The following is a 25,497-nucleotide window of genomic DNA, read 5'->3' on the forward strand; positions in this document are numbered from 1 at the left end:
ACTAAGAAGAGTGTAAGTTTCAGGAATGATGTTTAAAAAAAATGAACTCATGGTAGCAGTTTCTGTATAATCTACTGTCTTATACTTTATGCTGTCCTCTCTTTCTAAAATTCCATTACACAAAAGAAGGTACAGAAAGGTAATGGGCGATGGTTTACATAAAGGAATTTACATTCATAACTCAACTGTGAGAAAGTGCTCATTGTCAATAGCTCTGTATTCTATCATAAAGGTTTAATAAAATAAAGTACTAATGAAGCAAGCACCACTTGAGTGGCACCTACACTGTCACATTAAACTACTACTTGTACTTTATATTTCACCACAATTCTATAATGTGCTATAGATCTAGAGTGCCACATTTTATGAGAGGGCACTCATACTTGGTAAAACTAGAAATTTGCCTGAAATTTTCAACGAAATTACTTAGATGGGCAAATGTCATTCAAAGTAACTGTTTTAGGCTGTGGTAACCTCTGACATATGTTTTAAAAACAAATCTCCTTACAGATTTGCACATAGAAACTTTGGCTGAGATAAATTTTCTGTAAACAAAAAATCAATGAAAGATTGAGAGGATGGGGCACAGGTGTTTATGAAATGTTTTTCTTCTTTTTATCATCATTCATTAGTTCAGCTTAATTACTTGTGGTAATCAAAGGAGAAATTTAAGAAAATTCAGACACTTGTAAGTGATGTTTTATCTGTAGCTTTAAAGAGAATCATCCAAACCTGCTATTCTTTACAGTAATTTTTCTTCATTTTTGGGAAATATTTTAAATTTATAAAAGTAATATAAGCTACTATAGTAGTTACTTTACTTTTTTGTTGTGTCAGAGTACCCTACCAAATAATTTCATAAATGATTCAATTTATCTTAAATGTCAATTATATAGGACACCAAGACAGTGCAAGTCACAGAACCTGTTCACATTATACAACCAGGAGGTAGAGAATGCTGAATTCTGGTGCTGAATTCACTTTATCTTTTTTATTTTGCTAAAGAATATGTGTAACATGTTTTTCTTTTTCACCTCAGTTAATATGATCTAAAACTATCTTCATAGAAATGCCCAGGGGTTTGTCTCCTAGTTGATGCTAGGTTCTGTCCAGTTACTCATATTTAATATTATAAGTTTATATCAGATTTATAAAATATGGTACTTTGAGAATTTGAAGTTACATACAGTGTTTTGATCATATTTTGCACCTCTTCTCTATCCAAGGTCTATTCTCCATACTTTACTCATCCAAATTTGTATCTTTTTTGTAATGCTCTTCAAGGACATCTGTGTTGCCCAAGTATTCTTGGATGTTTGGTTTTCAGCTGGAGTGTGGTTAACTTATGATGGGCCACATTCTTGGAGAAAGCCGTCTTTCTTTTCCAGAAGCTAAAAATTGCCATTAGCCCCACAGGTACTTGTGAGATTGTGTTTATGACTACCCACTCCAAACCGGGAATTGGTCAGATTCGGGCTTGCATAGGTTTTGTGCATGGTGTTGCAATCACTGCAGGTTCATATGTGTGGCTGCCATGCTGCTACTACATCCAGAAGATGTTTTCTTATAACTATGTTTCTTATAACTGCCTCTGGTTATCATACTCCTTATACTATCTCTTCCATAATGACCCCTGAGCCTTGATAGAAGGCAGTGCAGTACACCTTTTCCTTTAAGGCTGAACATTCTGAGTCCTATATTCTCTGCATTTTGGCAACTTGTAAATCTCTGTGTTAATGACTATCTACTGAAAATAGAAGCTTCTCAGGCAAAGGTTGAGAAGCACACTGATCTTTCAAGTCTATGTGGAAAGGATAGAAAAAAAAACTCAAAATGCTATCTTTATCCAGATGAATTCTGTAATAACTTTAAAAGAATCAAGACTGGGAACAATCATAGACAGTACAGTGGCCATTTCTTTGGTTGATTTAAAACACATATTTTTTTTTAAAGAGATGCTTATTGTGTAGATGCTGTCTTATTATAATGTATTTACCACTTAACATATATATGCCATCTAGCCATCTTTTAATGATGGATTATATTGTAGTATACAGTTATACTATAATTTATTGAACCGAATCGACATCATTGGATTCCCTCCTTTTTTCTCTTCATATATTTGAGCTTATTCCATTCATGCCTACAGGAGTCTAAAGAGACAGCTCAGAGGTTTCTAGCACTGGTTGCTATTCAAGAGGTCTTGAGTTCAATTCTCTGCACAACATGGCAGCTCACAACCATCTGTAATGGGGCCTGATGCACCTATCTGGTGTGCAGGTGTGCATGCAGACAAAACATCCATATTGGTGAAGTACACAAAGAAATCTTGATTTATGTCTACCTGTGCAAAGTTTAGAAATACTTTTATCATGTTTTATGAGAAACTTGTGTTAAAACTCTTAACACAAATTAAACTCTTGCCAAAAAGTTTTTGGATGAATGATGAAGAGACAAAAAAGAAAAAAAATTCGAAAACCATTTCCAGTAAATTAAATGTTAGCTTGTCTAATGTTACATAGCTGGTTGAAGACAGCACCAAAATTGAAATAAGTCTACTTAGCTTGTAGTCCATGGTTTAACCACTGTGATGGTATTTTTTTCTTGGATATTTTATGTATCACATTTCAAATATTATTCTTAATATATACAATAATATAGACAAATAATAAAACTTTAGAGCACAGGCCATGTACTACTGTTAGTGTGAAATTTTCCTTTCTTAAATATTAAGATCAGAGTCAAAGTCTTTTTAAGGGTATGGTTTTTTTTCAAACTTGGGGAATCCTAGAAATACATTAATCTCCCATTTCAACCTTTGCCTCTCCAAAAATAAATTTTAAGAAATTGTCCTTTCCTCATTTTAGAAAATGTACTTCAACTACATAAAATGATAAAATTAGATAATAAGACACAGGTGGGTAAAGAAAATATTAGTATCCTAAGCATAACTATGGATCACATAATAGGCTATTAGTGAAAACTGACAGCTACTGTCTCACATCTGACTTTCCATACTGACTCATATGGACATTTTTTTGTTGACTTCTTAAGTGAAAAGTGAGCAGAGAGTAGCAAACCAGAAAGGCCCAAATTTTTTTTTTAATTTTATTTATGCAAGCTCTAAATACAAAGAAGGAAAGATTAATAACAATAGAGTGCTTAATTTAGAATTATATGGAATATTGAAAATTGAAGAAGACACCTTACAAATCCATCAGTTGGGGGACATTAATGCAATTGCAAATCATAACCGAACCATTAAAAAGATTGTCACAAAATTATTTACTGGCATTATAACTTAAATGTGACTGTTTAAAACAAATGGCAAGATGGACTAGGACATAAATAACATGAACCAAATTATGCAAAACATAAAAAACATGCCACTATGCCACTAAATATGGGAAACTATTACTAGCTTTTTTTCCAAGTTTACCTCCTTGAATTTTTATGTTTCTGTATTTTCAAAATTTACTAATTATGTTTTTAACTTTTCTAAAGTGATTATCTAGTTTCTTCAAAATAAGGAAACACCCCACCCTTTAATGGTATTATGTACATTTTATTAATTGAACCTATATTTGTAATGATACATTTTGCTCACTGACATATCTTTGGTTGTCTCTTACATTATTGGTATTAAAAACAAATCAAATTTGTGTGTTATTTTTGGACTGTGGAGTTCTTACAAGAATAAAAGAAGTTAATGAAGGGTGATCTTTTTTTCTTTTTGGATTGGAAATTTGGAGTTACTTAACTTTGTAGAGTCATAAATACTGCCCATCAAAGAGCATTCTTACATTCTTACATGGAACCTGAGAGGGACTGAAATGCCCTCATTTGGAAGAGATATGAATCTGAGGAGATAAATACTTTAAGAACATTTGGTTCAAGCCCTAAATAAAAGAGACCATTAGCTTAGATCCAACATCTGTAACCTTCCTAGCAAATGACTTTCACATTATTTTTCGTGTATATACTTTTTAATTACTTTGGCACAAATCCTATATTTAGGGATATATATATATAATAAAAAGATACCTCCTGGTTCTGAAAGGAATGTCAAATTGTAGAAGCACTATGTAGGCTTATTAAAAGAAGAACATATTTACATTGTTAACTTAGAAGTTCATGGCCTATTAACCAACCAAACCAACCAGAGTTCCCAGGGATTAAAACAGCAACCAATGAGTTTTCATGGAGAAACTCTTGGCTCCAGGTGCATATATAGCAGATAACATTATCTGGCATCAATGAAAGGAGAGGCCTTTGGTCCAGTGAAGGCTCATATTCCCAGTGTAGGGGAATCCCAAGGTGCTGAGGTGGGAGATGAATGTTGGGAGAGAGAACATCTTCATGGAGGCAATGTGAGTGGGAGGGGGATGGGATTGGCAGGAGATAACATCTAAAATGTAAATGCAGAGACTATCCAATAAAAAAAGAGAAAAGAAAGAAGTTCATGGCTTTATATTTTAAAAAATCAACATGTAAATACAAATATCTTTTATCTGAGTTCATTCTTCACAGCTTTTCTCATTCCACAAAAATAATTTATTTGAAATAGTGTTACACAATGATCAAAAGAAGAAAACTATTAATTACATGACAGTCTAATCTTTTAAGTTCATGTACTTCAACAGAAAGGTAGTTTTAAAATGTGGAGTGCCTCATTGGTAGAATAGGCAGATAACAGAAATCCAAACTTAGGATAGAACAGTCAGAGTCATGATCAGAAAAGAATGCAACAGACCTTGACATGGAATCTCAGAAAATCAAATTAAAATGGACTTTAATTATCAGCCATTTATGCATATTTTCCAGTTTGAATTGTGAGTAATCTCACCTTAGGCTTGTTTATTATAAATTTAGTTTTCAATAAGGATTTTCAGTCTATCAGTTGAGAAAACTCTACTGGGTGGGGGGACTTGATATACATTGCACCTGCCCTTTTATCAAAATTAACAAAACAGTGTGATATTTACTACAACTTATTTCTGACATTTATCAGTTGCTTTTATTTGTTTTTCTGTCAACCTTAACCTTGTCAGCAGGACTTCAGCAGGACTGCAACTGCAGCTCATGCCAATTAGACCTCTTTCAAAGAAGCTGTTATTTTTAGAACTGCATATATTTGAATAGGCAAAACAGTAAGGATGATTATCATAAAGACCAAGGATAAGAGAAGAACCCGTTCTGTATACACCTATACCTCTCTTTATTATAAGAAACTGACTCTTGATTGAAAAAGAAAAAAAAGTACACACCAAGAAGCCATGAGTATAAGTATGTTCAGTGGTTTCAAATACATGATAGTATTTCTATGTTGTTTCAAACAATATTGAGGATTAGAGAATATTTCCAATGCTTAAATAACAAGAGCTAGAATTCAAGATTTTTAATGAATTATTATGAAAATAGTAGGTAGGAAATTTCTGTCCTGAGGATTACACCTACACTCTTCCCACACACATATGTACATATACTTGAGGGGAGGCATTTGCCTCCACTGTCATTTATTTAACAATGCAACTATGTAGCTTCCCACCCTGGGCTAAGAGCCAGAAGAAGATTATGGCAAAAAATAATCACCATTGCAACATTACGGAAGTCATGAACCTGACACCATGATTCAGGACTTCTTTCTTTCCCTCTCAGTATGATACTAAGTTTTACATGTTGAATAGATAAAATGTTGAAAAGACAGTGGTGATGAGAGATTTTCTGTTAAAACTCTTAAGCATTCAATAACGTAAAGCAAATTTAGTTCTGATGAAAGATACCAGCTTGAGAGCCATCGAAAATAAAGGAAGTGTTGTTTATTCCTAGGGCATTGCATCTCAGAACAAGGAATCATCTTGTATGGTTAAGAGGGTCAGACCTTATTGCTTAATATTCACTGAGAGGACACCCACATGCCGGACAACAGAAAGATATGTATGAGATATACCCAGTGTCCTCTGGGTATTCCATGCTTAAACAATCATATTCTTAGTCTCAGGCACACAATACACAAGACTAGCAGCTCCTACTTTCTCTCATTTTTATATTGAACAACTTTAAAAAAAAACAAAGATAAACGTACAAATTTTAAGCATTTTTGCATAAAAGTACACAAATACATTTTCGTCGGTGCTTGGTTTTTTTAAAGGTTTGATAGTGTGCATTAAGTAAGATCTTACTAGTTACAATGAGCATAAAGTACATGTAAAGCAAGATGTAACCTGGAATTAGTCAAAGTTCAGCTCCTACTGTCAAAGTAATCGGTCGACAAAGCTTGTAGGTGAGAGATTTCCAAGGGGGAAATTATGAGTTTGACTTGGATTACTTTACTGTATCTTGAGAGTCTACTTCCCTTGTTTAGACTTAAAGTTCTGATTGTGCTCATGCTTAAAAGAGACTTGATTTTTTTATGATCTGTGGGAAAATTTATCACGAACTCTTATCTACTTCTGCCGCACCTCCACTCATACTATATTGTACCTTCTTACACCATAGCCATTTGTTGTGTCTTCAGATTTTATGTTAAACCTGTGCATGTTGGGGGAGTATTTTTTCCTGTGGCATGTTAATTATAGAAGTATTTGATGTCTATGATATCTATGAAGCCATGTGGTCCTGATTTGCTATGAATTAAAAATGAGAATGAGAAATGAAATAACTTCCAAGGGATTGCTTACACTAGTCAATTTGGTATGGAGTATGATATATGTTTTAGAGGAATAATAGTAGTAATATCTAGAGCCAGAATTGGTGAACTGAGGATAGCCTTTTCTGACACCAATTATCTGCTTTCCACTGACTCTACCTTTGTGAGTTCTGTCAATAATAGAGAGGAACTATGTTCATGAATACTGAATATAATTGGTCTGCTTCAGAGACCAGTTTACAAAAATATGATACAGAACTGGGCAGAAAGACGGTTTTCCTGTATCTTCATGGAGCACAGTTGTTCTGAGAACATAATGAGGGTTGAGGGATGAGATGCAGTAAGAGAATTTGGATTATAGCTTTGGGAAATCTAATGGGGAAGGAGTACATTCAAGGAGATAATTGTTAACCATGACAATGGCCTTGATAAGGCAACCACACAGTTTTTTGTTTGTTTTTTGTTTTGTTTTTCACCAGCACAATTTTAAAAACAGAATAAGGGACCCATTATGACTGCCCTCCAAAAGACCCAATGAGCACTGAAAGAGTCGGATGCACGTATTTACAACCAATTTATGGACAGAAGCTGTTGACCCCTGTGATTGAATTAGGGAAAAGCTGGAAGAAACTGAAGAGAAGGGCTTTCCTGTAGGAAGACCAGCAGAGTCTCAACTAACTTGGATCTCTGAGATCACTCAGACACTGAGCCACCACCTAAGAGCATATACCAGCTAATATGAGGCCCCAAACATATATAGCAGAGGACTACTGAGTTTGGACTCAGGCAGAGAAGATACACCTAACCCTCAAGAGACTGGAGTCCCCAGGAATTGGGATGGTCTGGTGGGGTGGGAGTGGGGGGTGGGGGCATCGAGACAGGGGTAGGAGGAGGTATGGGATGTGAAACAGTCAGAGGGTGAACCAGTAGGGCAATAAAATCTTGATTGTAAAAAAAAAAGATTAAATTAAAACACACACACACACACACACACACACAGGGATTGGCTTGAGACAAGTGAGATTGTGGGAACCTAACAAATAATTGGGAGTCTTGGGCTATGAAAGCTCTGATCCTACATTGATGTAGGAAAATGCTATATTTTCTGGGATATTAGAGATTGTGTGTCCAAATTTGTTCCGGTATGGAAGAATGGTTCAGACATTTATATAATGAAGAAAAAAATCCCCCCCCCCATTATAATCAGGTTGGTGACTTTATCCATCAGTGCTCTCTTCTGGAATACATTAAAAAATGTTTGTGCACAGAAAACCATGAAGTTTCTCAAAGGAGAATGAGAAGCAGCATGTTTTACCATAAGATACTTGAGTTTCAAATTTTCAGGTGTTTCAACTTCAAATATTTGGACATAGCTAACTGAATAGCTGATTCAAATTTATGTTTTATATCATAACAAGACTCTTTTTGTGGAGCTAAGTAGCCTTTGCAATCTTTCCTTGTTTCTACAAAATGTTCTCATAGCTTCTTTCTGTTTTCCAGGTGCTCTGCCCTTGAAGACTGTTTCCTTAGCTACACAACCCAAGCAGCACTTCCAGCTTCGTTACCAGAACATCTTAAGGCTCCTGAGGCTGGAACAATTCTTTAGATGGCTTTTCTACCCTCGTTGTCTTACCTCAAGGCTCTTAGTTACATCAAAATTATTAAGAACAACTAGTTGAGTTGAGGGATCTCATTGTAATATGATCTCATAGATTTCACTGAATATCCAAGCATGTGTGTGTGTGGGGGGGTGAGAAATGGTAGTGGATGACTCCTGAAAATTTGGAAGTGGGTCCCTTTGCATTGTTATATTTTATTTACTAGGAAACAGAAGGACGAGAGGTTAACAAACTGAAGCAACACAAATGTGTTACATAAGGAACTTTTTGTGCTGTTCACCCTAAAGTCCAGAGGACAAGTAAATTGTCATGCTATTAAAGGATGATGAAGAAAATTGTTGGAATTTAATTTAAAATGAAGAAGTATTAAAAGTATCCTAAACCTTGAGAGGGCTTTCATGTAGGTGCCACTGATGTTTGAAAACAGTAAAACTCAAAGTTGGTATCCCAAGAAATAAGAAGTGAAGATGCTAGTATCAAACTTCAAATAGATGGACATCTATTGCATTATTAAAATTGTACTCACTGTGAAGTCATCTGAGTATACTCAGGGGAAAAAAGAAACCTTAAAATAGGTCATCTGGCAGCAGTCAATGACTCTCTGCCCTCTCTAAATATATGTTTGTCTCAGAGAAATATTTCAGTGACTAGCACTTTGTCATGGGGCTCACTTCTTATTACCATTTCAAATGCACTTTCTCTGCTCTAAGGTACCTCTCTGCTGCCCCAGGGCTTTGCCAAGACACTAAAAAGTTTAGTCTCCATGCATAATATACAACACAAGTTGCTAGTATGAATTTTTAACAGTATTTTGCTTTATCACCTCTCAGTCCCTCAAGATCCAAGAAGTAAGGTCTTATTTATTAACTTCTTTCCTACCCCCCCCCCGGCCTTTTACAATGCAATACTTGCCACTGCCCTGAGTGCATATTCATAATGACAAACTTAAGCAAAATTAGGACAAATGAAAACATGTTCATCTTAAGGCAATTGTCAAAACAGAAATAAAAGCCTGGGTGCAAATTCTATCAGAGACAAAATAGAAAAATAAATATTGCTAAGGGAGACGTAATTACACCTGAATAGAGCAGTACTCTGTAGTGCTCAATATAGGATCAGTTTCTTAGTCCTGATTATTAGTACTAAGAAAAAAAATTATTGGTCTAAATGATTAGGGGGATAATAATGGCCTGTGTATTCCTACTGCTGCTGTCCATGTTGAACACAGATAGTGCGGTGTGTATAGGCCGTCCTGATTAAGTTTGTGTGCTTGGTTTCCTTTTCCAAAAGTGAGAATGATAATATTACCTATTTCATCCAAGGATTATAGATACTCACATACAGAAAACTTGAGAAACTGTGTCTATCAGACTTCTTGCAAGGAACATGTTATTATTAATCATTATTATTACTGCTAAAATATAACAAAATGAATAAACTGATTTGGATACAAAACACATTTCAGGTGAGTGTCATAACAGTACATTGTAGATGCATATGAAACTAACAAAAAATTAAAATATACATAAAGTAGCAAAATACTAATAAGGGCACCAAGCAAGTTAAAAAAAAATTATATGTCCTGTATGACTGACGAAAATTAGCAAGAACAACAGCTACTTAAACATTGCATGCTAAGTTGCTATGTATAGGAAAGATGAACATAATAAAAGGGCCCAATCAGCTCTAGAAGTGCTATCAACAGTTTTCAGTGACAGATCAATGAGTGCTTCACAAATGATCCCCAGGAGTCTGAAGAACTTTTTCACGGAAAACCACCGCCTTCCTTTGCAGAGAGTGGTTCTGCCCAGGGGGATAACGAGCTGAAGGAACCACAAGCTAGACTTAAAGCAGCAGTGCTTTGTTCATGCTAGTAGGATATTGAATAAGTAGTATGGGGGATAAACCTAATGGAGTCTACAGGCCATTTCAACTTTAGAGTTTGTTGATGCAGCACTCAGTATTACTCACATTTATGATAGTATTAGTATATGCAAAACTATTTATAATTACTCAAGTCAAAAATCTATGAAAAGTAACTGTTTACTTACAGATGACTCTTGATATTTTTTTGTAGGAATGGTGATGGAACTTACCACCTGATGCACATTATGTAATCATTCTAGCAATGAACTATATCACAGATCTTATCTGTCCAATTCTTTTTAGCTTTACTTCCCCCCTCCTCCTTCTCTACTTACAGTTAGGGCCAATATTTCTATATTTAGATAATATACACAATATCAAAATACAAATGAGAGGATATATTCTCCTATGGTCAAACTACTTTTTATATCTTCAAGAGCTTTGTCTGCTCCTGAAGACTTTAAGACAAAATCCTGGGATTTTACCTGATAGGATCTTATGAGATTCAATATAGAATGTTTTTCTCTCAGGTCCTATATATAACTGACTACCATGTCTCATTGTAGACATTAATACATCAATGTACATATTGAAATTTTATGGCTTCATTGAGTACTCACACCAGGTACTGAGTCTCATGGCTATAGACCCCCCCCAAAAAAATAACATTGGAAAGAGCCAGTGAATATTATTGGTAAAATGACATGTGATTTCTGAGGGACTCCAAAGTCTATTGTATTACCATGTGGCATCTGTGCCATCACTTTATGAGTCCTCAACTCATCCCCCCCCCCAGAGGTCTTGTCCAAATCCATATTTGAACCAAAGAAATAACTTCTGAAACTTCTATATTTTTCTCTAGATGTACCCACACGACAATCTTTACTTTTTTAGTTGCTATACTGGGATTTTAGTTATGCAAATGCAATTGCATCAATTGTCTGCTGCCCACTACCTTGAGAATCAAATCTGATACAGGTCTATTGTAAAGGAGCCTGTCTTCTCTAGTCTCATTCACAACACTATGCAGGCACATTTCTCTTTACTTAAACTAAACAAGCCTTCGTTTCTCCAATAATTCCATAATCTGTCATGCTTCAGACTTTTCCCTTAGGTGAATCCTACTTTCTGAAATATCTGATCTATCCAGATAGTCAAACACCTCAGCCCATAGGAGCTCCTTAGGAAATATCTTTTCACTGAAACGACAAGAGTGAATATTATTTCCTTTGCAAAATTAAAGGATTAAGGTGAACATGAGTAAATAGAGTAATCTGGTCTGCTAAAAGTGCTGTAAAAGATGCATTTGGGGCTTTCATGCTTCTACAAAGTGTTTTCTCAGCCTTGACCTTTCATCTGTGAAATGCTGCCCAGTGAGCAGATCATAATTATGAAATATAATGTTTATGTATTAGGTAGTATAATCTGTGCCATATTCATTAAATATACATTAGTTGATATTTATAAATGTTTTATATATATATTACAAAATGTTCAAATACACTTCTGCCCTATGAATAAATTCATTACCATATTCTCCTGTAGTTTTTATTAACCTCTTAGCCTAAGTGTTCATCTTTTCCATCCTTTTGGGAGCACAGGACACATTTTCCACATTAGCTTCTAGGAGGTCACTGGTTTGTTTCCAGTTAATCTGGTCACCGAGACTTGGCGCAGAGATACCTTCATAAATGATTCAAGTTAATGGGAAATATTAAAATTAAAAAAACAGCAAAGTCTAGGCCCCTACAAGTGAGAAATGATCATTGGAATATCCTTCCTCAGGGGAATCATCCCAATTAACCATTTGTTCAAAGTAGCTTCGAGGGCATTGTTGTTGTATATTTCCTAGGTATTTGGGGAAGGGATGCAGAGTTGGGCTTGCAATATAAAAATGTATATGATGAACCATGTAAAGCATCATGGGGACTTTCCATGCAGTAATTTTAGTAGGATCATAGGTAACTTTGTGACACTGAAGGAATGACAAAAGATTTATTCATAAAACTGTGTTATAATATTGATGATATACAGAGTAATTTTATACTAATAAATTTTACTTAAGCTATGCCACTGCATGGACCTACATAACATTTGTGACCAATCAGGAAAATACATTTCTTTTAGTAGTGCTCTATCATTTACTACTAGGGCCAACAAAATGCTTATTGCCATTAATTTTTGAACCTCTCTCCAGCCTCATTAAAATTCTTTACTCAAAATTGTATACTTCCCCTTTCTTTCTCCTATCACTCCCCTTCTTTCTGTATTCTTCACTTGAGAGCTCGTTACAACTTTGTCCCATCACCATTTGTAAGACAAGCACAATGTAGTCTTGGATCTTTCTTAGTAGTGAAGTAGTTTCCTTGTGTTTTTCTAACCCTGTGTATCCAAACTCTGAAAAACATATAACGACTGAAAATGTAGCCTAGTTGCCTAAATAGTCCATGTTAATTTTTTTCCTGATAGCTGTTTTTACATTTATAGAAGTAGTAGACATCTTCTCTGATGCCTAGATTTACCAGTTCTATGTGTTATTTTGCACTCTAGAAATGAGAATTAAAAATCCCAAAAACAACATTTCTGAAACAGCTTTTGCTAATAAAAAAATCTTTATACTTTAAGATGATGATGGTACTTAAGCTCAAATGAATGAAATGAATTCCTTAAGAAAACCAAGTGTATCCTCATGGCCTACTGCTACTTACTATTTGATTACAACATTCTTCTTGCTTTGAATTTTTGAGTTTGGTTATTTATTCTAATTCATATTTACTCTATTCATTTTGGACTTGATGTGGATTGTAATTCTTCCTCTACTGATTCTAGTTTGCTAATCTTATGAATTGTGAGCTTAATAGATTACTTTTCTGAGCTTCTCACTGGCTTCAGTCTGCTAAAGTATTAATTCTAGACTGAGTTTTGCCATCCAACCACAATACATACTCCTTATTTTCTGTATTATTACCAGATTAATTGGTTTTATGTCTCAAGATTTTATAAAATGGAGTTTGCAAAATACTACTTGCTTACTCTATGTAAAAAGGTGAATATGGCTTTATGGGTAAAGGGAGTACATGCATAAATGCTCTCTAGTAAAAATCAATGAAGTGCAAAATGGCTTAGTGACTTTCAGACTGTATAAATGCCTCTAAACATAGCAGAATAGCATCTACAAATCCTAAGTGATCACATTTGAGTAAAGGTGACATGACTTCTATTATATCTGAGTTATCTGCTGCCCAAAGTTTGGCAAAAGGAATTATTGAAACTCAGAAAGATGAGCTGTGAACAAGGAAACAATATTTTAAAGTTAACACTAGCTTAATTATAGGTTATTCAAGAAGAAGAGCTACAAAGAGGCTTTACAATTTACAGACATGGTAACTGCCACCTAGTTCGGCGGCAAAACCAAAAGCTCATTAATATATATTGAAAAAATATGCTTTCTGATATCCTCACAAGTAGATAATACACAACTCATCCTTAATGAAATGCAACAGAATAAAAGATGAGCAGTGATGCTTCAGACATGTCTCAGAGATATTCCAGTTGCTACACATGAGAGAAGGTCAGTCATCTAGCTATACAGAGATTTTACCATTAAATGGAAAGATGGCTTTCCATATACATGTAAACCAAGTACAACAAATCCAGCTTCCAGGGAGTAGCTAATTCTGGAACTAGAATGCTTGGGGTGGAGAAAATCTTTATCAGCTTTTAAACTTTTTGTTTCATTAACCTAAAAAATCATCAAGTTTAAAGAACAAAGCAAAAAAAAAAAAAATGTCGATGATGTAAGCATGGCTAAGCATGGCAAAATGACAACATAGATTTGATTCTGGTTGCCGGAACAAAAATATCATGCTTCCTCCCTTTGGGACTTATGTTTGAAAGGATTCATACAGACAAAAATGAAGGTGTTTCTGTGAATGTGTGTGTATGTGTGAGTATATGTATGTGAGTATGTGTATGTGTGTGTAATAGAACAGAGTACACCAATATACAAATTATAAAGAAAAGTTGTAAGTTTTAAGCTCTTTTCATCGAATAAAAATTTTATTAGCTATAAAGTGCCATATTTGAAACAGAAAAACTCAATAAATATCTTTACTTTTTTTTCCCTAAATAAAGTACTTCAATAGTTGTTTCAGGTATGGATAAAAAAAATAAAATAGTCTTAAATCATCTGGCCTATGTCATTCAGATCCAATCAACTTGGATCCACCCTGCCAAGTGATTGGACCTTATCTCTTTGGTACATCACAAGTAAAGGAAGTCCTGCTGTTTTTAGTTCTGATTATAGTAAATCCTTGATGGCTGGGAGCTGAGTGACAGGAGTGGATAGAGTACAGGATTGCGGCCTTGAGAATTCAATCTCTGCCAATGACTTCTTATAAGCTGGACGTGTGGCTTGACCTCTCAGGACCTCTTTCCTTACATCATTCAAATAAGGTTAATAATATCAACTAACAGATACTACTTTTAAAATACACTTCTGTTCTTCATGCATCCTATTATATAAATATAAGGTGTTACAGAACACCTTATAAATAATAATGCCAGTGGAACCTGGACTTCCCTTTGGGATTCTCATCAAAAAGATATTTGAGGAAAGATGCAGACTGAGTTGTTCATATTGAGTGCTTTGAGTCTATAATATTATTATACAGCATTATAATTTGCAGTGGTAATCAGTAATAAACATAAAAGTAACATTAAATATCAGCCATGTATTTAACTCTCAGAATAAATGAGCAACTGGGAATGTAGCTCAGTGGAAGTGTTGCTGTAGCATGCCTTAAGCTCTAGTTTTAATTCTCAGCATCACAAACAAGAAAGTTATAAAAAATAATAGAGCAATCTGCATTAGCCAGGAATGGTAGGGTGTGATCCCAGTAGGCTGAAAGGAGAGGATTACAAATTAGGAGCTAATCTGGGTAAGACCCTGTCTGAAACAACAAAATAAAAAGACCTCAATAAAAATTATGAGTATAAATTAGTTTAGATGGAACATAAGTTTTCCTTGTCACCGTGACAAAATACTTATGAGAAAAATTATTTATGGAAGGAAGGGTTCATTTTGCTCTCAGTTGTAGAAAACAGTCTGTGGTGTTGGGAAAAATCAAGGATGTAGGAATGTGAAAATGATCCTTACTTGGCCTCTACAGTCAGGAAGGATAAAGGAGTAAAGGAATGAATAGAAGAAAGGTGTTGCTCAGTTGGCTTTGTTCTTTTATTCACTGGACAAACTTAGACCATGGATGGGCTCTTATTTCCTCAGTTAAATATTTCTGGAAACATCTTCATAAATATACCCAAGTGGGTATTTACATGGTGATTCTAAACTCATTTAAGATGACAATGGATATTAACCATGGTTAATAGAACTAAACTGTTAAGCTCACATTGGTGTTTGATTGTACAAGATTAAAAAAGAGGAGATACCATATGGTTTTAAAATTACTTAATTCAACAAGTATACATAATGCAATGTTTTTGAAATGCTCTGTTTTCTAAAACATCGTAACATGTCATAATCAGAATATAATTGCCTGTTTGATGACCCCAAGTAAAATTCTAGCGACTTAATAATGATACAGTTTGACAAGGGAGATAAGAATGCTTGGCTATTTATTTATACATGTATAGGCATGCATATAATTTTCTAATAAATAATTATCTTTATTATAGGTTTTTAATGCATGGCTATACTATATAATTTTAGTTAGGCCATAATGTAGTATGGCAAAGTGAATATACCACTTTAACATTTCATTTTCTAGAGCAGAACAAGGATACTTTTAGAATATGATTTGATATAGTTATTTCAATTTGATTTACACTTTTTGTTGATCAAAATAGGAACAGAGTTACCATGGAAAAGATTCTTCTGTGCCCAAAATTACTTCCATAAATTTTGCACCTGAGGGTTCAGAAGAGTAAAACCCTGTGTGTGTGTGTGTGTGTGTGTGTGTGTGTGTGTGTGCGCGCGCGCGCGTGTGTGTGTGTATGCAAAATTGCTGCAAGAAAAATAATGAGTATATAGAAATTATTAGCTGTCTCTAAACATTAGCTAAGATGGATGGAGAAAGTATCTCCCATCATATGTTTGTTGATAGAAAATGCACACACACACACACACACACACACACACACACACACACACACACACAGAGGGAGAGAGAGAGAGAGAGAGAGAGAGAGAGAGAGAGAGAGAGAGAGAGAGAGAGAGAGAGAGAGAGAGAGAGAGAGTTACAAAAGCAGCATGTCTTTTGTGTATTTTGTCCTTTTGGTTGAAGAAAGGCAAAAATAGAGGCACAGATAAATAAGCAATAGAGTTTAAACTCAGCTACAATATTGAGGGAGTTTGTATTCTGTAAATGAAAGCAAGGACTCCTATGAAGCAAAAAGGCTTCCTCAGCAAGCAACATGTGTTCCCTGTTATTAAGAAAGCAAGGACAAAACTTAGCACAGAGGAGTACCAATCATGAACAATTGCTTTTTGTACCGTTTCTGGTAACCTGAGGCTTCTCAAAAGCCATGCACGCAGAGCATAGGTTATGACCTATCTTGGCAAGCAGGTGAGTAATCTAGCTCTCTCTCTCTCTCTCTCTCTCTCTCTCTCTCTCTCTCTCTCTCTCTCTCTCTCTCTCTCTCTCTCTCTCCCTCCCTCTCTCTCTCTTTCATGTGTGCACATGTGTGTGCATCACTACATATTTTATTCATTTACCATGGAGACTTTCAAACTGTTGTCTGTGTACCGAATAAGACATATTATAATGTTAACATTATCTTGATACTGAAATCTGCCAAAGGTTATGTAAAATCCTGGAATATTTATAACCATTGCTTTGTTAATTTTGATTGGATTGACAGATAGCTAGGAGATTAATAAGGCACATTTATGAACATCTGTGTGGGTGTAATGGAGATGATTTTGAGTATAGTAATAACTTCTTCATGGTATATATGTTGCTATTTTGATCAACTAAAAAAATGTGACTCACCTTGAAATAACTGTGGAGAAGGACACGTCATACTAATAAAGGAAAAATACAGCATAATGACCTCTCTGTTCTTAACATTTATGCCCAAATGCAAAGGCACCCATACTTATAAAGCTTAAATCACACATCAAAATCCACACATTAATAGTGGGAGATTTTCACCAAAATTGCAAAACTTCACCCAAATGTAATTACCCACAAAATGCCCCACATTTACATATCCAGGAATAGGGCTCCTATACATAAACTTTGGAAAGGACAAAACCTACTCTACAGCGTTCTGCTTTCATTCAACTAATTATCAAAGACTTCTAGGCCAAAGGCCAGAACATCAAGAAACTATATTCTAGAAAAAAAAAAAACACACATTTTCCTTGTGTCTATCAAACTGTACAGAATCTTGACACCATCACTTGTACTTTCTCTATTAAGATTTTCTTTTTACTTTTTCTTTTTAAATTGTAGCAAGTGGTACAATTTCTGAAATTGTATCACTTATTTTGTGATAACCAGACTTTCCTTTTGTCAACCATGGAGATTCCCATAGAGATAAAAGCCTAAAATGTCTCATTTAGGGTTCTCAGTTTTCACCTCATCGAAACTTGAAAGAATTAGATTATGGTAGGTATTCTAATTGCCAGCCTACAATTACACAACACCTTTAATAAACAGCCCTCTTTGTTTTTCACTTGAAGTACTGTTTTACTTTCCAATGAGACAAAGTTTTAAATTCAAGGTGTGTTGTTAGCTATAGTTCCAAAGGCAGGACAAGTTCATTACCTTCCTGAGCAGGTTTACCAAACATTCTGCTTCTTGAGAAGTAGTTGTCTCTCTTTGTTCTTTTTGTTTTCTTTACTCCTTATCACAGCTTCCCTCCCTCCCACAGACCTTCCCCCACCTCCTCTCTCTCTCTCTGAGAACCAGTTGTTCTCACTGGCCTTTGAAATGCTTTCAGTGCTTGAGAAGATAAAGAATTTGGTTTTCCACTCCATTTAAAACCCACAAGTAAATTAACTACAGATCACTGCTGTTTCCTCCTTGATCCCCTTATTCCATTCACCACTTTTGCCTTTTCTGCCATCTTTGCCTCATTTCACAAAATTGTTGATGGTTCTTCAAGTATCTTTCACTTTGCGAAAAACTAGGAATTTCTTTTTCCCATATTTCATGAAATATGAAAGCAGTACATTGGGGTGCAATACAGATATTTTTGCATTTTCAGTAAAAATCGCAATTGCTTTAAAATAGGTGACTAAACTTGATACTATTTCTTGCTTATAAGACAACACATCAGTTGATTTAACAGTTCTTAGTGGTTAACTTGCCTCCAGTAACAGGGCAACTTGGTACTTGTGGTTTTATTCACTAAGATGTCTACCTTGCTTAGTGGGATTCGTGTTTTCATTTTGTTATGGTGTTTAACTTCTTTGAGGATTTCTATTTTGTGTTTCCCTCCTCCTGGGATGACATAGTGACAGGAGGAACAGAAGAAGTTTTAAATGATTCATTACTATTAACCGGAAGAGTAAAATCAAGAAATTCATCTTTGTCAACTCAGATTTCTTTTTCTGCTCTTAGAGACACACATTATGCACTCAATAGCTCTCATACCTTTCTCTCTAGATACTGAGCTCATAGGAGAGAAATCTTGCTCCAGTGCAGTGCTCTGTGGAATCCTTACATAGAACTAGGAAAATGTTGTTTACTCTCATAACAGGCTTATATAATCTGTTTTCTAAGTTACATTAGGAAACATTTATCCAAGGCACAGCAATAAGTATTTTTATGCTTATAGCCTCTTAGTATTTTTAATATACATTCTAGATGATCATTTCCAATGTATCTAATTAAGTAACCTCAGTATCTGCTGCCAGACAAATAGGAACAAAATGGATCCAATTTATTCCCAAGCATTTAAAATGCTCAGGATAGCCAACATTCAGTGTTGGATTTGAAGAGAAATGTACCATTATCTTGGTTTGGATGGACTGTGCAGTTGAATAGGATGAGAGTATTCAAGAGGAAAGGCTGATCATTTTTATGTTATGTTTTGAGTATATCCAGTGAAAGGTTTTTAACCACGGTTCCTTCTATAGAAACAATAATTTGTGTTGACAAATAATGTCACCAATAGCAAAACTTTGGTAAACATAAATAAAATTTTGCTTAAGGCAAACCATGTTCTTCATCCATTCCTGTGAGAATAGGTTAAGTACCAGTTGGTTTTTTACATTTAGCAAGCTGACTACAGATTTGATGCAGTTGGTGCTCATTTTAACATATTTATATTGCATTCCTCCCACCCATATTGTTGTCAAGTATCATTGTTTTTAAAATAAGGTTCAACAGCAACCTGTGTCAAGATTACCTATGCAGCTTAATAAATGGAAGAGCCGTGAACCTTCACAGGATATCAATTATAATCTAGACTCTCTGAGGCTGTGTTCTGAAAATAAACCCACTACTATATAGAATATACTAGTATACTATATAGTATACTTGAAGAGGTTATAAATATAGAAATATGTAAATAAATTTATTTATTATAAAATGTAAAAAGTACATTTTATCTTAATTTAAAAATAATGCTTTGCGGGCTCATGTAGAGGGCCAAGTTTGATTTCCAAAACCTATTTGACAGTTTACAATCATCTATAACTCCAGTTACATGTCTTCTGATGCTATCTTCTGGCCTTCGCAGACACCAGACATGCATGTGGTACAGATACATTAATGTGGTGGAATTACTTATAACCACAAATAAATATAAAACCTTAAAAATCTCAGCACTTTGGTTCATTTTAGACTTGGGATTCTAACATAGTAATACTATGTCAGATGGACTTGAGATTCTAAAATAGTAATATTATGTCAGGTAAATATAAGCTAATTCCCTCTCATTGTTTAATGCTTTTTAATAGATGATGATTTTATTTAAAATAGAAGTGATATTTAAAATGTCACTCTTCTCCCTCATCTTTTTCTCCCTCTAGCCTTTCCATGGTAACCCCCTCTAACCCTACCAATATAATTTCCCACACTCAAGGTGATAGCCTCATTTTTCTCATTATTATTGTTGTTTTACACACACACACACACACACACACACACACACACAAACATACAAACAGGCACACAGTCACACACAACACACACAAACAGGCACACACAAACAAAGAGACAAAGATACAGACAGACAGAGATAGATTTATGTATATGCATAAATATATAAATACAACTTGTAAGTTATTTATCTGGAAGATAAAAAAGAGCCAATTCAAGCCAGATTAGAATATATATAAAATATATATATATAAAATCAGAATTATTGGGCAACTTCTCTCAGGCAGGTTAATTTCACTGGTCCCATGGAATGAGGCCAGGGAAGTTGCAGTGGATTGGGAGACAGAAAGGAGGGGGAAGAGAAAGAAAGTGCATATGCAGAGAAAGGAAGAAAAGAGAGAAGAAGGGAAGGGTGAGATCTAAATGTATTATAAATAGAAGAGGCCCTAGCAGAAGGGCAACCCATCCCCTAAGTTGGAAAGTTCAGGGTGGAGGGCAGGGTATGCCAGGTATGGAATTAGGACTGCTGGGAAAACCTAGAGGCAAGGTCTGCATTGGAATGTGAAATATGAACATCACCTGTTTCTTCTTGGGTTTGAAACCCAATCAACAACAATACCCTGCCTAGTCCATTTTTGTTGTTTATGTATATATTTCAGGGCTGCTCACTCTGTATCAGACCACTATCAGGAGGCTTATCCCTAGGGAAAGGCAATTCTCCCAGCAATCATTACTACAATCCTAATCAGATTTCCAGGGTTTGTAAAGTCATGAATCTTAGAAAAGAATGTGCTGGGTTTATTTTACTAGACCCACATAATTTCTTACTACATTTCAAATCTTATCCTTATACCCACAGGAAAGTGTAGTGAGGATCCCTGTCATAGAAACCTCTGTTTATAGCAATGGATACAATGCAGAGATTGGCAGATTGTGGGGAGGTGAATCCCAATAATGCATCTATATAAAAAATCCTACATGTATGGCTCAGGTCATTGCAAAAGAGCAGGTAGGACGAGGCAGAATACCAGGAAGTTTTTTGTGAAGCAGTCTCTTTTAGAAAGATACTGCATAGAAATAACTGGAATAATGGCAGCAGCAATAGATATTAATGAGAACATTTTTCACAGGATCCCATTTTTCATGCTTTTCACTACATCACAGAGATAGATTGCAAGGCACAATTCACCCGGAACACTTCGTCTTCACATTTAATATCTCCCAGGTCATCTAGGAATCTTGGCAAAGCTTTATTCAAGTTCAGTATCTTTGGGTGGGCATAGATTTTGCACTTTTACATCTTGCTGTGTCTTTCTGTCTTCCTCCTTACCTTCTTCCCTACCTCTCTCCCCCATACCCCCTCTCTCTGTGTTTGACTGTATTTGCATTGGACAGAGGAAACATAGTACCACTGTGCATACATGAAAGTCAAAAATCAACTTTGGGTACTGTTATCACTTCTTGATTTAGTTCAAAATCTTTTGTTCTTCTGTGTACATCAGAGGAGTTGGCCTGCAAGCTTTGATGCATTCTCATGTGTCACTACCTATCTTGCCACAGAAGCTCTGAGATTGCAGATGTATATTACCATCAGCTTTATATGAATTCTGGGGATTCAAATGCAGGTCCAGAAGCTTATGAAGCAACTGTTTTACTCATTGAATGATCTTGATAGTCTGATTTTGTCTTTCTAAGGTGTTACAGGGTTTGTGGATAACGCTTTCAGTATCTAGTGACACATAGCATAGAAGGGATTCCTCTTTGGCTGTATTAATTTAGTAATGAATACATTAATTAATTAATTAATATATTAATTAATACAACTTTTAGGTCATATTTATTTGCAGGACTTTACATTATGCAGGATATGTAACATTATTTTCTTTGCTGTATAAACATTCTATATTCAAAGCATCATACAAATTCCTTAGTCTGACATAAGAAATATAGAGTAGTTTACTATGCCTTGAGAAACATAAATGATGATAGTATTGATCACAAGGTAGACAGAGGACCTTCAAGTTGAGCCAGGAAAATACCCTGGGGCATATGACATGTATATAATGTATGTTGTTTACAAGGTATGCTGAGATGTGTAAGGAAGCATGTGTTATCAACACCCCAGAGAAAGTAGAATGAAATCTGGATTCAAAGAGGTATAGTATGGTAGAGAGAATAAGGGTGGGCAGATGAAGCGACATGATAAAGCAAAATGAATATATAAATTCTACAAGTCACAAAATGTTGTGTAAATATACGCACAACTAATCTATAGCATCCACAGTATGTATGTATATATATATAGTATATATATATATATATCATACCAAAAGGAAAGAGTTCTATGTGCTTCAGATCCTGTAAATATAATATATATGTTCTTTTTCTTTCATGGGGGATGTAGCTTTGGACATTTAAAAGTATGTGTCCTGTGTCCTACTACGTGTAAGTACATGATGCAACGCAGAGAAGAAAAGTGTCTTTTAGTACTTTTGTCCTGCTAGGAAATTGCTGACCTGCTTTTTTGATTGGGAAGAAAAATGACATCAGTGGGTGTCAAGTGGCAGGTGGTGACTACTGTTTCCTTAAAGACAACATATGAAACTCTGAAAATTTATTTCCCAATAAACTTGAGCTTCTGAGCTGAGCCACAAAAGAGTACCATACAATAAAAGTATAAGGAACAAGGATATTTCCAATTGCCATTAAATATAATCCAAGTGGCATGATTCACTGTGGCTCAGGTGCAGGTTTCCTATCAATACAATTTATAAGGGTTCAACTTCCAAAACTATCCCTCTGTGTGACAGTGATTTCCTTTTTTATTTAGTTTTTTCTTAAGTTGTGTACAATTTTCAATCACAGTTTTCAGTCCGTCACCTGGATGAAGGTGACCCCAGAATACTTTGTTTTCTAATTCCCCTGGTATCCTACGATTATCTTTCACAAGCATAGTTAACAATGATAAGAGGGCAGTACATCCAAATAAGAGGCTTTATCAAATGCTATCTTCTGAGGGTTGTATTTTATTAACTATGAATAAAATGACCTTTTGAAAAGAGAGATATGGTTGTTGAGAATTGTATTCCCCTATACATTACATAATTAAATCCACTGTCTTTCAATTATTAGACTTTCATGGTACATGTTTATAAGTGCATCTGCCCATTCCTTGCCAGCTAGAGATACTTACATTTTTTAAATATAATTAAAGTTGTAGAAGAAATTAATTTCAAGAAATGAATTAAAAGTAATGATGTGAAGTCATCATGGTAAATGCTGAAATACAATGTGTATAGTTTGATAATGCTACTGCTAAGGGCAACATAGGGAATCCTGATATATAAGAAGGCTAGTGTTCTTAACTAAAACATTTCTCAGTACAAATAAATTTGAGGAGCTTTGTGTCAGACATATTTGTACAGAGGTTTTTATTATTAAATGAAAATGCTGATAGTATTATCAGTCACCAAGAAGAGAAATGGTAAATGAAGCTCCTAAACACATTTGTTGTTCTTTTTTGATTTATTTGTTTGAAGAATATAGTCTAAAAGCAGCCATCTACTAGAAATAACTTGGGAGATAAAATGTACTTCAAATAATTATTTATAAACATATGAAATGGTAAAAATTTTGTTTAACCTTTGCAGGGAAAGTTTCTTATGCACAAAATAGTCATTCAAAATTTTGTTAGAAAACGTTGTATAATCAGCAGCTTTAAGCATTAGTAGCATAGTGTGCCTGTAATTTCATCACTGGAGTTTTAATTTAGGGTTATTAAACCAATTGGATTAAGACAAGATTTTCACCTTCCATGATTGATCCACAAATTGTAGATATAATTAATTAAAAGTATTTAAGGAAGAGAGAAGGCATGGAATAATGTTTATTTGATAATTTTCTTTTTCTTATGTATTTTTATTCAAAAGAGGAAAAAATGGAAAGAATATAGGAATCAGTAATTGGCTCTGCCAGAGCCATACAGATCCAGAAGAGGATACTTGCAGCTAACCATCGGACTGAACACAAGCACTTGAATGAAGGAGCTAGAGAAAGGACTGATGGAGCTGAAAGGGTCTGCATCTCCATGGGAAGAACAAAATGATCAACTAACTAAACCCACCACCACTCCCAGGGACTAAAACACCAACCAGTGAGTTTGCATGGAGAGACTCATGGCTTCAGTTGTGTATGTAGCAGAGTGTAGCAGTGTCTGGCATCAACCAGAGGAGAGGCCTTTGGTCCAGTAAAGGCTCATTTTCCCAGTGTAGGGGAATGTCAACACGCTGAGGTAGGAGAGGGTTGTTGGGAGAGGGAGCACCTTCATGGAGGCAATGGGAGGTGTAGGGGAAATCAGATTATGGGAAGGGGATAACATCTGAAATGTAAATAAAGAGAATATCCAATAAGAAAAGAAAAAATGGAGATAATTGAGTATTTTTATAGCAATCATAATTAGTTTCACAAAGATGAACAAGATATGTGGGTGTGGACAGATCATGGTGGTTGGATGTCAGCCTTGAGATTCTGAGTAATTTTTTGTAATCATAAAATTTACAAAAAAAATCCCACTGAGTTCCAGCAATGCCATAGAAAAATAACATCTGACATTATTATTATATATTATCAAAAGAATTCTATTTCTTTTAGGGGGAGGGTAGGTAGCTATAATTTATGACATTTTTTATGTGATAGCTCTTAGTAAGCTTTTTAGTAGTCTAATAAACAACCTGGTTTGTAGGTCTACTTAACTTGTTTTAAGAGGCCTCTAATTATGAATCGTAGGTGATTTAGAGATGGGTTTGAAGGAGTCTTACAGTTATTGAATTAATGATATATATTACTAGTGTTCCATGATATTTTCAAGTGTTCCAGAATGTTCATTCTATAAACACACTGTTCTTTTTCTCACACTTATTTCCTTGCTCTATGTATGTATGCGGGCTGATATAGAAAGAGTGCTCTCATTTTTTATAGCAGGAGAAATGGCATCCCTAGCTCTCTCTAGCTCTCTCTGTGTCTCTTTAGCTCTCTATGTGTGTTTCTGTCTTTCGGAGTCTTTCTGTCTCTTTTCTATTGCACTTTCATTATCATGTTTACTAACCTCTATTTTGTCTCCTCACTGGGTTTCTAGCAGTAAAGCATTCTAGAGAAGAACATATAGGGAGAAAAAGCATTCATCTACAATACTGTCAGTAGGTTTTTAAATACAAACCATTTTTGGACGATATTGGAACGGTATCTAAACATCAGGTATACTTCATTCAGTTTTCTATCAAAATTTTAATTG

General features: G+C 35.0%; 1 protein-coding gene across 3 annotated transcripts in view; it reads right to left on the bottom strand.

Annotated features, from left to right (window-relative positions):
- The window catches only part of TENM1 (teneurin transmembrane protein 1), a gene marked incomplete at both ends in the record, with an annotated part of 585,996 nt that overhangs the window by 461,430 nt on the left and 99,069 nt on the right, over positions 1–25,497 (bottom strand). The window lies entirely within an intron of this gene.

The sequence above is a fragment of the Micromys minutus genome, assembly GCF_963924665.1.
Source record: "Micromys minutus genome assembly, chromosome: X".
Classification (NCBI taxonomy): domain Eukaryota; kingdom Metazoa; phylum Chordata; class Mammalia; order Rodentia; family Muridae; genus Micromys; species Micromys minutus.